Here is an 11,539-nt window from a genome sequence, read left to right as displayed (position 1 = left end):
ATCCGCCCTGGGTTGATGGAGGACAGGGAGCCAGAGGCTTGGCAGAGAGAGGAGGAGTCAGGGCACAGTGCTGGTCCAGGTGGCTTGCATGTGACAGGATGCTCCAGGCAAGCTGGCCACAGCTGCTAGGGATGAGCAGGTCCTGGGAGGGGTGGCCTCTCCCCAGGTCTGAAAGGCTCCACATTTTCACAACATCAAATTGTACAGAAAGTAAAAAAATCATGATTCACACAGTACTGCCAAGTTCAGAGACTGAGTTACCTCTCTGCTCCTCCACCAGCCTCCCACTCTCCAGGGGCCACATTGGGCCTCGCTATACTGTGCTGGATTCCAGAAGGAAGCACAAGAGCCCATGGTCTCCAGAGACAAGGCTCAGAAAGGACACAACATCACTTCCTCTGTACTCTATAGGTTGGGGTAACCACAGGGACAGCCCAGGCTAGCTCAGTCGGCAAATGGGACACATTTTGAACAGGAAGAGCCACAAAAACACAGTGGTCACATTTAACCTACCACAGAACCCAGCCAATTGCTCACTAAGTTGCACTGGAATTGCTTGTGGACACAGTGGCTCACTAAACAGCAAGCTTCTGATACCTCTTTTTTTAAAAAACAAAAACAAACAAACACAGAACTTTACTATCAGTACACTCATGACAGGAAGGTCTTCACAGGGCAGGAGTAGGTCCTGGCAGCAGGGAAGAGGCCGCTACTTGCCAGTGATGAGCGGGTTCCGCAGTACCATGATGTCCCAGTCCCTGTGCAGGAACATCTTGGAGATGTAGTGGTCCTTGTTGACAGGCTTCGACTTCTTCTTGCCCTTGATGCTCTTGGGCATCTTGGTCCACATCTCCTTCACATTCTCCAGAACCATGTTGCAATGCCTGTCAAAGGCCTTCACTCGGCCTGGAAGTCTCTTGTTGTTGAGGCAGTTGATGAGCACCTGGGTGTTGTTCTTGACTGACTGGATCAGCTCAGAGAGTGGACCTGTGTTAAATTCTTCTTCCTCCCACTTATGCAGCTCTTCTGGGGTTATCTCACTGTTGGGCTTGTTGGGGAGCTCATGCTGGCAGCTGCAACCTCCGGTTACTCTCGTCTCCCCTGTGTTACTTCGGCCTCAGAGGAAAGAACTCTGATGCATTTTTATCTCTGCATCTAAGGGTCTGAGGTGCTGTGAACACTGTCCACAGGAATGGGTGGGACACTCTCTCAATGGATGGAATTTGGTGAACAATGTTAGGGAAGCAAGAAAGTAGAAGAGCTGGTCACTTTTCAGAAGTGGTCCAATTTGGTTTGTGATGGGGAGTAGGAAACTCAAGTTGCGTGAGCCTTTGTATTCAAGGCAAAGAAGTTGGACTTAGAGAAATAGGGACCATGCTAAGTTTTTGAGTGGAGAATTACCATCACCAGTTTGTCTTTGAGGTGAAATTAACTGATAGCTCAGATGCTATCAGCAGGGCTGGTTTAACAAATCTGCCACACTGAAGGCAAATGCTGAGGGCTACACTGGGCCACTTATCTTGCAGGGGATACCATCAGTTGTCTGATTCATTAACCCCTTGGCTAAACACCACTACTGCAGAAGGGTCTGAGTCCACTTGGTAATTGACAATTGTCCCGTTCTTTCTGGTGGATTTCTCTAGCTTCTCTTAGAGCTAGGTGACTGGTTTCTCACTCCCTCAGTAGCAGAGTATATGTTGCAGTGGGTGCAAACGTTCAGGCAGAAAATGGTCATAGTCTGTTTGTGTCAGTTTCAGAAAGCATCACGCCATCCTTGCTTGAAGGTTTGGCTTGGGGCAGAGGCCATAGAGTTTAACGGTTGATCTTAACTAACTCGGTCAGACAGACCACGGCCAAATCCAGGGCTAAGTGTGGACCTTAGCTGTGTAGGGGATCATCTGTTACAGCACTGTGTTGGAGCTTGCCACGTGGTCACACTTTGATTAGTCTCTCATGTGTCCTCTAGTCACCCTTACTGGGTGATTCCAGTGAGTGAGCAGCTCCCCAAGGTTATGGAAGTGGATTAACACAAGGATTCATCACTTAGAAGTCTACACTTAAATATTTTAAAGTCTATTCTAGACAGTATAACAAGCAGACACCAACCCATATGTTTAAAATGTTTTTGATTGAAAATTATTTTTTTTTGCTCAACTTAAGTTCCCTAAGATCACTGATCTTTTGGTTTAATTTACCAGTTTTATAAGCCTTATTTCCAAGTATGGCTGATGACAGAGGTAGGGCAAGTTAAGCTGCAGGAATAAATGGACTCCAGCCCTGGGGGGCTGATCATTTTTAGGATTACAAAGGTTTAAATTAACAAGGGCAACAGAAACTCACCGTGTATTTACCGAAGCTGTCAAAGTCTTAGCTGGAAAGCAATAGTTAATACTGAGGCCATTCTAAGAAAATACCAAAAAATACCTTTGTCTATCTTGAATACACAAGAGAAAAAACAAATCAAGATTACTTCACTGGAAAGAATCTATTCTCTCTGTGCTATTAGAAAACATAGACTATACATTTTGACCACAGAAAGAGAAAATGTAATTATTTGGTATATACTTTTTTGTTTGTTTGTTTGTTTTTTGTTTTTTCCAGTACCAGGAATCGAACTCAGGATCTTGCGCTTGCCAGGCAGGTGCTGTGCCACTGAGCTAAATCCCCAGCCCCTTGGTATATACTTTTTAAAACCTAGTATAAAACTGACAGCTTCTGTGGTGTGATCTAGCTAAAGCAATAAAAGCTCCATGCAGCTGACCTCTCACCACAACACTCACAATAGCCAGTATTGTACAGAGTGGTGGAAGAGAACACACTATCTCCTGATCTGTGCTCTTGGAGCCACTTGGTGAGCATATATTGAATGCTTTACTTTCTTTTTTCTGTGAGGCAGCAGGAAGTTCATCCAAATAGACCTACACTTCTGCTACATAAATCATTCAGAAAATCTGGTAAGTTTCCATGGGACTCAGTTAAATCCTTTAAATCCACAGGAGAATTTACTTGCTTTTGGCATATTTCACCATATTAGGAGGAAAACGAGTCTTGGGGAACACAGTGGTGAATGGAAATGGGCCAGAGGCATTGTCCACAACTCCATGCTCTTGGCTTAGGTGTTTTCAGATAGTGCTGCTCTTGGTCATATGCTGCTCATGAAGTTTCTTTTCTGTGTCCTCAGTGCCCTCCTCAATCCCTGCTGGTGCCTTTAAGGGAATGAACCTACCCTCTTCTAAGTAATGATTGAAATGCAGAAGGAAATTAAAATGTTGGGCTAAACCCAACTTCATCTTCTACGAGAGTGGAGGGTTTCAGGGCACAGGAAGAGAGGAACTGGAACAAAAGGAGGGTGCAAGGCCAGGAGACCATCACTGGGAGGTGGAAGGGCTGTGAGAATCTTCCCACTTTTCCCTTGTGCCCAGGCTGTCCAACCCCTAAGTGTCAGTGTATTCTCTGAGCTGAGATAGAACTCTGCCTTCTCGGGTGCCTGCTATTTTTAGGGGTATTACAAACCCTGAACTAAATTTTAAAGCAGAAGGTAGGGAGTCAGTGTTCCATGGAACTTGGGTCCAGCATTGGTGGTCCATGAACACTTGGTTATAATGTTGCTGGTCCATGTTCATTTGTGTATAACACTGGTGGTCCATGGTCACTTGGGTGCAGAGTTGGTGGCCCATGGACACTTGGGTTACAGTGTTGGTGGTCCATGGGCACTTGAATATTGCATGGGTGGTCTGTGGGCACCTAGTTATAGCATCAGTAGTCCTTGTGCACTTGGGTGCATCATTGGCAGTACATGACACTTGAGTACATCATTGGTGGTCTATGGTGATTGGGATGGCACTGATTATCAATGGCACTTGGTTCCAGCAATGGTGGTCCATGGGCACTTGGGTACAGTGTTGATGGTCCACGGTATGTGAGTACAACATTGGTAGTTTACAATACATGGGTATAATCTTGGTGGTCCATGGCACTTGGGTACAGCACCAGGGCTCATGGGTATCTGGGTACAGTGTCAGTGGTTGATGGCATTTGGGTGCAGCATTGATGGTCCATGGGCACTTGGTACAGGGTTGGTGGTCCATGGCACTTGGGTAGAGCATTGCGGTCCACGGGCACTGGATACAGTGTTGGTGATCCATGGGACTTCAGTACAGTACTGGGGTCCATGGGCACGGCCCTGAAGGAATCTGCAGCCACAACCTATTTGCAACCAAGCTCACAAAACTCAGGGATGGATGCACAGCACTTGTGAAGATCCCCAGAGAGGATCCCGTGAGTGACCTAGAGTGTCCACTTCAGTGAGTGTGGCCATTTTCTAGACTCCCTGGCCTAAGTTTTCTTCTGCAGAAAATGGGGACATTCATAATAACCACAGAGAATTGTGACAATAAAACAGAGATAACAAGTGTGACATGTTCATAGCTTGATGAATAGTCAGTGCTGTGCATGAATTCTCTGGCTAGACTGCGAATCTACAGAACAGGGGCAGTATCATCCTCATTGTCCTTATAACCCATTCCTGGAGAAAGTACAGATACATAGGACAGACTCAGTAAACACAAAGCCATGGAAACGTAGAAGGCTTTGTCAAAGGAAATCAGCTTTAGTTGGGATGGGATAGCAAACCCATGACAATTCAAATACTCTCTATAAAATGACAAGCAGCAGCAGACTTCTGATATGGAGAAGGACAGGTCCTTGGAACTTACTAAAAGGACTGTGATCAGCAAAATCAGAATCTTTTTCTTCTAGTTTGGAGACGCATTACCTAGTTTAGTGCAGTGCTTCTCTGTTTTCTTGGGCCAAGGACCCCCTTACATCCTTAAAATCATCAAGAGCTTAGCACTTGGTTTATGTAGTGGTATAACTAGGAAATTTGCCATAGGAGCCATCATGACTGAGAAATTTTTAAAAATATTAATTGTTTAATTTTAAACTAATAACTGCCTGTTAAAAATAAATGGTATTTTTAAATGAAAATTAGATGTATTTTTCAAAGTGAAAACTAACAATAATGTAAAACAATAATTTTTTACATGTTTTCAAATTTCTTTAATAACTGGCTCAATAAAGACAGCTGATTTCTCCTCTCTGTTTTTGTGTTCAATACCTTGCAGTGTGTTGTTTTGGTTTAAATATATAAAGGAAATCCAGCCTTCCATATTTATGTAACTGGAAAAGCAAAGGTGTTTCATAGTCTTCTCAAGTATTTTTAGACATCTTTCTTTTGTAATACCCCAGAACACTACATGGATTCATTTCTTTTTAAAGAAAATTTATTAGTATGTGTTTGCTGTACACAGTGCTTCCATTCCTTGTGTGGAGTTGGTATGTACACACAACACACCTTAATTCCACTTTTCACCCCTTCCCCTTTCCCTCCCTCTCCCTCCCTTCAGCTCTTGGTCATCTTCCCATTTGGAAAGATCCTACTTTTTATGAAAGAACAAGTTTGTTTGTTTTTTAAGGAGGTAAATGTTTATTTTGGTTCACAGTTTTGAGAAGTTTCAGTCTATAGTTGGCTGGATCCAAGGCAGGGTGCTTTAGCAGAGGGATATGGCAGGCAGGAAACTTGCTCACAGCATGGCAATAAGAAGCAGCGAGTTATCAAGGGAGGAGCAGGCCACACCCACAGTGACCCACCTCTTCCCACCAGGAAAAAACAAAATTTTACAACAAAATAATAATAGAATAATGTGGTGGGTTAACTTGTAACATCCAGCTGAACTGAATGAGCATAGTGCTGGGTGTGGATGGTCCAACTAAGGACTGTTGCTAACAACATAAAAAGAAAACTGGAGGGAAAGATGATGTGCTATTTATTCTCCTGGAGAAGATTTTCTTGCTAGTTTTCCTGATATGAACTTTGTTGTTGTGATCATTGGACAAGCTTGAGTCCTTGCTGTCACTGAGGATGGCTGCAGTTCTCTTTGAGGGTGCTCTGGTCCTTACCTTGAGTGCTGCTTCCTGGCTTCAGTACAGATCCCTCAGCCTGCTGACACAGATCCTTCATCCCACAGGTGTAGACTTTCTAGCTTTCACCATCGACCTTTGGGTCTTCCCAGTGCAGATCCTTGATGACTTGCATGAGGCATTGTTGTGGGTTCCAGGCCTTCTGTTGGACTGTGGAGGACATTGCCATGAAATTCAGGCTCTCAACTGGATTTTTTGGGTCTCTAGTGTGTGGACAGATCTCCCACACTCTTTTGCATTTAACTCTTTGGATGAATATTGTAAAATAATCCTATATATTATGTGTCCTGTATTAAATAATTTCCTTTGTAAACCCTGACTACAACAATAAACAATTGTTAATACACTGTATATTGTTATCTTCAAAGTACTTACTCAGAGTTCAAGACATAGACCAAAAAGATTCTCATGAAAAAGAAATAAATGATAATACAAAACTTTCTTTTCACTGAACTAAGGTAAAGTAGTGGTATCTATGAAACAAATTAGCATGTATATTAAAACACTTTGAAACTAGAGAGTATGTAATTTGGGGAAGTATTTGAAATTTCCCCTTGTTCCTAATATATATATATATATATATCTATATATATATCTATATCATATATATTCCTAATATATAATATATATATATATAACCCTAATATATATAATATATATATACTTCCCCAAATATATATACTTCCCCATATATGTGTTCATATAATAGAAACCATGTGATATTTGAACTTCTGTGTCTGATTTATTTCACATAACATTATGTTCTTGAGTTGCATCCATTTACCTATAAATGCCTCACTTATCTTTCTTTATGGCAATGTAGTACTTCATTATGTATAAATACCACATTTTCTTTATCCATTCTTTAATCAGTTGATGGACATACATGCTATTTCAAAGGTGTAGCTATTATTAATTGTCCTGCAATAGTCATGGGTATGTATGTATCCCTGTAATATAATGATTTTAACTCCTTTGGGAGGATAGCTAGAAGAGGGCTGGATAGCAAGATCAAATGGAAATAAACCATTCACAATAGCATCAAAAGAAAGAGCAAATACTTAAGTAATAACTTAACTAAGGAAGGGAATGAGCTCTGCAATGAAACTTAATCACTCTGAAAAAGGAAATCAAAGAGCACAACAGAAAATGGAAAGATATCTCCTCTTCCTGGATAGGTAGAACCAACACAATCAAATTGGCTATACTTCCAAAACTGATACACAGATTTAATGCAATCCCAATGTCATTTCTCATAGAGATAAGAAAAAGAATCTTATCCCACAGAGATACAGAAAAGAAAATTTATATGGAATCAGAAGAGACCCAGAATAGCAAAAGCAATCCTGCACCACAAAAGCAAAGTATGTGACATCATAATCTCAGACTTAAAGTTATAGTATTAAGCTATAATGATCAAAACTGCATGGTATGGGCACAAAAACAGGTGTATGGACATATAAGGAGCCCACTCTGGCCCCTCCATGGTCCAGAAGAGTTTATATTTGTAATCCCAGGGAAAGGTTATTGGAATTCTAGTAAGTAAATTCCAATCTACCACTTTCAGTGCAATCCACGGTGATAATAAAGAAACAAACACATATCTGCAGTTGTGGGGAGCCAAGGGGATCCTAGTCAATGACTAACTGGAACAACGCTGAGGAAACCAACCCAAAACACAAGATATTTCCTCAAACTGTGTTATGCAGATTCCGCCAAACTTAGAGGCTACCTGTTACCAGAATCCGGTATTCTTTCTGAAAACCTCTCTCTGTATATTGCAGAGGTGTCATTGTGTCTCCCACCTAGCTCAGCTCACAGCACTCAACCCTGAGCCACTCCCCTCCTCATGAATTAATCAAACCTGGGTTCAGCCCTGGGTCATGGACTTTGTTCCAGTTACTCATTGTCTAGGACCCTCTTGGCCTTGGGACATCATGGACTCTTTCTTGAGGCTCAGTCCCAGCCAGCCAACAGCATGGCATCTCTTGGCCTGGCTCATGCTTAGTTTGAGGAGGTACAGGTGGGTCATCACTGACCTGGGGCATTGCTTCAAAGGCTACACTCGGTGCCTCGGCTAGACCCATTTGCATTGTTTAGCCAGCTCTGTATATATCCATACATGGAGTTAGGGCCAGGTGCACACAAATGGCCTTTCAAGGAGAGCCATTCTGGTGTCCTCCACATGGATCAATGGAACATATTATGGGCTTATGTCTGGATGTCCCTCCCAAAGTCTCATGGACATAAGTGGGGCTTTTTCAGAGGTGACTGAACTTAAAGTGTGTGATTGATTCATGGCACAATGCTAGGATTAAGGGTGTGTGATTACTAATCACTCTATTGCTTGGCTAGGTACCACCCTAATCCTGGTAACCTGGATACAATATAAAGGACAGAAAGAGGCTTATTGTGTCTCCCCCGTTTGCTTTGCTACCTTCCACCCTCCATGAACTGTTTCTCTTCTGCAACATTCATCTGCCATGCCACCCTGCCTTGGAGCCAGCCTACTATGGACTGAAACCTATAAACTGTGAGCCAAATAAAGCTTTCTTATCTTTACTTTGGGTGTGGGGTATTTTGTCTCAGCCATGAGAAAAGTAACTAAGAGAGAACAGAATACAAGAAGTAGAAACAACCTCAGGTACAGTCAGCTATTTGATCTTTGAAAAAGGGCCAAAAACGGACCCTGGAGGAAAGATGGCCTCTTTTAATAAAAGGTGTTGGGAAAAGTGGATATATACATGCAGAAGATTAAGTCTAGACCCAAGTATCTAGCCAGGTTCACTTCTTAAAGGTGAGTTGCACTGTACAGTGAAATTGTAACAGAAACTTCCATAGTATTACGTTAAATGCATCTTCTGTTTCAAGTTGTGAGTGTATTTTTTACCCTGCATGATTTCATAATGTAATGCATTGAAAAATATTACTATGAGTTTTTCCAAGTCCTCCTAATGCTGACAATTTTAAGTATTTCTAAATCTCATTTATTAATAATCCCTTTGATCTCATCAGACAACTCCAAGTATTGAGAAATGCTCTAGCTAAGTGGAAGATCAGAGTTTTCCAAAATACAATTTTCAGTTGAATCAGATTTCAGCTCAAATGTGTTTTTCCTCTCCCTTTAGTTTCCCTTGAAAGTGGGCTGCTTGTCCTGCCCCTCCCAAGCTGGGTCAAGGGACGCTCCTGGAACAGCATCCTCTTCCAGCCTCCAGCAAAGACCTTGCTACATTCTGTTGGAGTTGCCTATTTTTTCACTGTGTCTCTACTGCACCATGAGCTCCTACAGAGCAGAACAGTGTCTTCTACCTCCCCATTCAGGGCACTTCTCACATAGGGAATGATTGCACGAATGCCCGTGACAAGGAAGGCAGTGACTATGGCGGTCTCACTGAAGTTCCTAGATAAGAGTTCTGCTTATAGATATGTGAATGCAAATCCTATGTGTTATTAAAAATGTAAGCAGTGGCAGAGGATTGCTCTACAAACATCAGGGTCACATGGATGATGCAGAAAAAAAAAGTAAAGAAATAAAATTCTGCCTTCCACTGGTGAGGGACCCAACATGTAGAGGACCATACAAGAGCAGGGACAGAAGACAAGCACCATGAGGCAAGCAGCAGAGTGGGTGGGTGGGAGGGGTGGTTGAGCCCTGCACAGAAGACAGAAAAGTACTGCCTGTGGGAGGACAGGGGGAGGAGTAAGAGCAAATGGGAAATAAAGGGTCAACCCTGAGAAAAGAAGAAAACAAAGAGGAAGATTAAAGAATGGCAGAAATGTTGAACAAGAAAAGATAACCAGGAGCCACAGTATAGGTGCTGTGATTCAGACGTCAAATGCCCCCAAGGTTCATATTCTATAGGTGTGGTTATCAGCCTGGGGTGCTTCTAGGAGAGGGTGGAAGCCTAGAGAATGGGGGTACAGCAGGAAGAAGTTTGTCCCTGGAGTGTGCCCTGGAAGAGGTGTAGGGGCCCAGACCTCCCCCTCTCTCCCCTTGCTTCTCAGAGGTGAACACACCTTCTCCTCCACATGTTCCCACCATATTTGCCTCCCCACAGCCCCAAGAATTGTGGCCAAGTGGCCATTAGACTGAGAAACCACGGCCTCTGAAACCAGGGCCCAAAATAAACCTGTCCTCCCCTTACCTTGGCTTTTTCGGATGTTTTGTCACAACCGTGGAAATCTGATGTACTCAAAAGGAAGGAGACAGTGCTTATAAGGACAGAGAGGTGTGAACACAGCTGACTGGAAAACGCAGATGGTCCCTTGTGAGATTTTCTGTGTAAATGATCTACCCCAGGGCTGGGAACCCACAGCCCTGCCCACTCAGCACTCTATCTTGTTTACCTGTGTAGTAGAATCCTGTCTCCAGGTCTGCCTACACGAGACAGAAATCTTTCCTTTCCAGGTATTTCTCTGTTCATCTTCAAGGAATCCCATGGTCTCTCCTCTGGGCTCATGTTTCCAACCACATAGGTTTAGTCAGCAGGTCAACTTCACCCACTCAGATTTCCTGCACCTGTCCTCTGTTCCAGGTCCATGGCTTTGCAGGGGATTTTACCATGCTGCCCCACCTGACAGGATGGCAAAACTGACATTACGGAAGAAGGAAGGGACAAAATCCAGCCGGCCTGTGACTAGCCTGGACCCTGCATGTGGACCAATGAGCAGGGTCTATAGGGTGTGAACAGCCACAGCAGAGAATAAGTTAGGGAAGTCGGGTTAAACAAAACCCAGTGGGTTTCTCAGGGCTTTTCAAAGAGTAATGTCCAAACTGAGAAGACAGCACAGTGTATTTCCCAGATTCGTGTAAGAATGAGACCTTTTAAATCTGACATGTGATAATCATGCATATTTATGAGTACAAGTGTAGGCAATGTACACTGGTCAGATCAGGGCGGCCGGCACAGCTGTCACTTCAGACATTTATCATTGCTTTATGCTGGAAGCATTCAAAGTCCTATCAGCTGCTTTGAAACAGTCAGTGATTTGTTGTCCACCACGCAGCCTCCTGTGCGATAGAACATTAGCGGTCCCTCTTCCTGTCCAACTGCACCCACACCTGTTACCCAGCCCTTCTCCATCCTTCAGAAAGAGACTGTCCCTGCAGTGTGGTTGTTTTCCAGGATGGGTACACACTCTGGGGTACACACTCTGGAAATGGTGTGAACTCTAATGGCCAAGAGAGGTCAGGGGACCCCAGAAGCTCCTGGGTGTGTGGGAAGCAGCAGGTCTGAAATAATTTCTAGCAAATGTGAAAATATGTTAGCTTACTTGAGGGATCCCTCCTCAAAGAATCTAAGAGCCATGTATCTATAGTACATTTTTCAGATTCCATTATCACCAGACACTGGGGCAGAGGTGAAATCAGGGTTAGAAAGTACCAAGGAGCTCTTTACTCTGCCCAGTACCCATAAGACTCACTCTCCCTGCTCCCAGAGTTTGCTCCAATGATGGCCCCTCTGGTCCTCCACTAATGGCCCACTTCAAAATGACAGCCTCGGCCCAGTGTGGAGGTGCAAGAGTATAACCCTAGAACTCTGGGAAGCTGATGTAGGAT

At 43.4% G+C, this 11,539-nt stretch overlaps 1 pseudogene; it reads right to left on the bottom strand.

The window, feature by feature from the left end:
- Window positions 1-709: 709 nt before the first annotated feature.
- Window positions 710-4,106, bottom strand: LOC102024514 (annotated as a pseudogene).
- Window positions 4,107-11,539: the final 7,433 nt, after the last annotated feature.

Source organism: Chinchilla lanigera, unplaced genomic scaffold (assembly GCF_000276665.1).
Source record: "Chinchilla lanigera isolate Chin_1 unplaced genomic scaffold, ChiLan1.0 scaffold00159, whole genome shotgun sequence".
NCBI lineage: Eukaryota > Metazoa > Chordata > Mammalia > Rodentia > Chinchillidae > Chinchilla > Chinchilla lanigera.
The sequence above is the reverse complement of the archived record's forward strand: the minus strand, read 5'-3'. Positions and strand labels throughout refer to the sequence as shown.